The following is a 3,815-nucleotide window of genomic DNA, read 5'->3' on the forward strand; positions in this document are numbered from 1 at the left end:
AGGGGACGGGGCAGCAGGGAGGTCCCCAACCACTTTGAATAAAATCCACTGTATTCCATGGCTTTAAAGTGCCTGCATGGAGTAGCCCTTCTCTTTCTTTCTGCCCTGAGGTAGTCCCATTTTCCCTTTGTTTACCAGTCCTTCCCACAAACCAAGCTTGCTCTGACCCTGTTCTGTTCTTCCCACAGGTCCTCCCCTCCACCTCTGCTGCTGCAGGACTGGATGCTCCTTGGCCAGCATGTCACCTCTTCAGAGAGGTCTTCTCTGACCTCCCTGTCTAAATTGAGAACCAGGTCCCATTCTTCCTTCTTCCTCCCTCTCATTATTCTGTGTCACCACACTGTTTTTTTCATAATACTTTTCCCAATTTTGTCAGTCTTCCTGACTAGACTGTAAGTTCCAGCATTGCAAAAAGCATATTAATTTTGTTCATTGCTATTCCCCAGCTCCTAGCACAGTGCCTGTCATCGTAGGCACTCAAAAAATATTTGTGAATGAATGAAATTTACACTGGCTGGCTGTATTATTTCTCTTCTGGTCAAAAGAATCATGTGTAGCTAAATTAAGAAAGTAGCAAGGATTAATAGCAAATTTGGGCTCTGCACACAGAGCTTCAGAAATTCAGGTGCATAATCCTAAAAACTGGAGTTGAAAATATAGATGTGTTATCAAAGGACAGAATGATGGTGCCTGAACCCAGAGAACAGGTATCAGGGATTTGGGAAGGGACATTGAGAGATATATCACCACCACATTTTAAGTATTGAATACGTCTAGAATCATATGGTCTAGTGCAGGGTTTCTCAGCCTCCATACTATTGAAATTTGGGGCTGAATAAGTCTTTGTTGTGAGGAGCTGTCATGTGCATTGTTGGACATTTAGTAGCATCTGTGTCTTCTACACACTAGATGTCAGTATCACCCCATCATCTGTGGTAAACAACCAAAAATGTCTCCAGAAATTGCTAAATGTCCCTGGGGAACAAAATCATTCCAGTTGAGAACCACTGGTCTAGAGGAACACTTAACCATCTTCAGGTGAACTGCAGTGAAACCTTGGGTACCACAAAAGAAGGAGACTAGAAAACTAGATTGGTAGTACCTTGCTTTTTATTCCTGGCATGAGGACTAGCACAAAGTATTCAAAGGCCGAAATGTGTAATCAATCTAGCTTTAGCTTCAGAAATAGACAAAAGATCTAGAGGATGAAGCTTGAAGCTCACTAGAGATTTCCAAAAGAAGAAGGAGGTGAATTAAATATGACTAGATAAAATAATTCATGCAACAGAGGAGGATTTAATTACGGGTGACTGCAGTCTGTGAATGTGAATCCAAAATGTGCCAAAGGCACATCATGCAATGATGACTGAAATAATGCTCATCATAAATGACTGGCTTATAAACCAGGGCTTCCTGGATGGCACATGTGGAATGAGCTGCACATGGCAGTGGCCTTAGTCAATAGGCAAATCCAGGTAAGCAGTCCAGAAGCTGACAAACTGACGGTATCATTGGCCCATTGTACTGGGATGAGAGTGCTTTATAAATTGTCTTGACATCAGTCCAAGCACTTAGAAAACCAGAACTAAGGTTTCAGGTCTTAGGTCTGGAGGGATGTGGCATGTGCGGAGATAAATGGAGTAGACAGAAATGATAGGAATCAGACAGAAGTGAAACACGCTCTACCCACTCGAAATAAATGACCAAACTGTACTGCAGAAATGCAAATTTCGACACAGAGAAGGCTGCAAAACAGTTAAGTAAATCAGTGTCGAAGGAACTTGGAATGGAAAAGTGATTACAGTACAGAGCCCTCCCAAGGAAAACAGGAAACACGCTGCACTGGGAGGAAAGCACAAAACCTTTCTCAAACAGACAATTCTACATGCAAATGGAAACTTGAAAGGAGATACGGAGCCACCAACTCTCACACAAACACTCAGTAACCACATAACAGCTGCCTGATGCAGAGCCGAGTCTGTGAATATGTCTTTGAAATTATCAGTGGCAACAGCTGAATAGGACAGAAGCTGTGAAGGCTTCTCTGTTAAGACAGGCTTTTAGAAAAGATGTGGGAGACCACAGACTTCATGATTTCAGCAGCAAGAGAAAAGTGTTTTGAAGCTCTAAGCCATAGCTTGAATGTAAGAACCGCTAAGAAAGTTATGTTTAATTACAAAGAAATCAGCAGAAATTTTCAGTGGGGAAACCGTCCTGCAAATCTGTGAGGTTAAACTGCAAAGGAAAATGTTAATGGCTGAAGCAGGCTATCCAAATAATTTAAACATCTTTCTGGAAAGCATCTGACACCGTTCTTTGTAAAAAAAAGAAAGAAAGAAAGAAAAGAAAACCCTAATCTGCAAAAATATATTCTGGCATTTACGAGGCAAGCTATTTTGACCACAAGGAGAAAAAGAAGCCCCCAAACCAATTTTGAGATAGGCTATTGGATTACAGTCAATATTCTGGCATGGCAGGAAGAACACTGAGGCACATCTGAAATACCGTGTGTGGCTGTGATAAGGACATAAATATGGAGAAGGTGGAGCAGAGAGCAACCAAATGATAAAGAGACTCAAAGGTGACATACTTTACATTAGCACGTATCTTGCAAAATCAGCAACTGCACAGCACTTGGTCAGCAAAGAAGGGAATTTATGAGAGAATTTCATTGAGATGTTAGGGAAAAATCTAAAGGGATTACCGATAATGCAGCAGGGCTGCTTAACTTTGAATGTAAGACCAGGGTCTGCAAATTCAGGTGAATAAGAGAGAGAAATTAAAAATATTTTTCCTGTTTGTTTGTTGTGGGAGGGTTTGGGGGTTTTGAGGGGGGGAGAGGAGTCTTGAGGGGTGTTGAATGGGAAAGAGGAATTGTCAGAGCTGTGGGAAGGATAAAGAAGAAGAGCATGGGACTGCCCTGGCGCTCCAGTGGTTAAGACCCTGCACTTCCAGTGCAGGGGGCATGGGTTTGACCCCTGGTCGGAGAAGATCCTGCATGCCACATGATGGGCCAAAAAAATAATAAAGAAAGAAAGAAAGAAAGAAGAAAGGAGGAAGAGCATGAATTTTACAGCGTCTTGGACATGACAGTATAAACTAGAGAAACAGACATTTTTCTCCTTGGGTCCACCCTTGGTTTTATACATAAATACTTCCCTTCGTGGGTCCACCTCATAAGTGGATTTTGTAAAATCCTGCTCTACAATGTAGAAAGCAACTTGTTTCACTGTGATAGAGAATCTGGGTCACATAGATCAGAGCTCTTAATGTCCTCTCTGGCTTCTTTCTTCTGTCATTTCAAGGCCAAGTGCTTAGCCAAGATTCAGCCCAAATTCCGTCTCCTCTGGAAAGTCTTTGCTGGCTTCTCCATTGAAAGCGATCTCTTCCTGTTCTGAACTCTTCCACCATGTACTACCTTTCACGTTCATTTGAAACTGTTTAACTGCCAGCAAGGGGAAGCCAACTCGATTATAAGAAATTTATAGGCAGGAACAATATCATATATGTTTTGTGTTTTCCTTAATACCTTTCATTGCACATTTTGGTAGAGGTGTTACTCCTTTGGTAAAAGAGTTAACTTAAAAATGAGTTATGTTTGGTTGATGAAGTACACACAGAATCTCATAATGAGCTCATTGAATCTTATTACCTTAGGAGAGCCATGCAGTGGGGTTCTGTTGTGGTAATAATAACAGCTACCGTTTATTGTCCCATTACTATATACTTAGCATAAGTTATGATAAGAGCAAAGAAAAAAAAAAGAATCAAAAGAAGAGTATGTCATTTTGAGCGGTGAAAAGAAGCAGGAACAG

This window comes from Monodon monoceros, unplaced genomic scaffold (assembly GCF_005190385.1).
Source record: "Monodon monoceros isolate NGI ecotype Baffin Bay Population unplaced genomic scaffold, NGI_Narwhal_1 Super_Scaffold_16, whole genome shotgun sequence".
NCBI lineage: Eukaryota > Metazoa > Chordata > Mammalia > Artiodactyla > Monodontidae > Monodon > Monodon monoceros.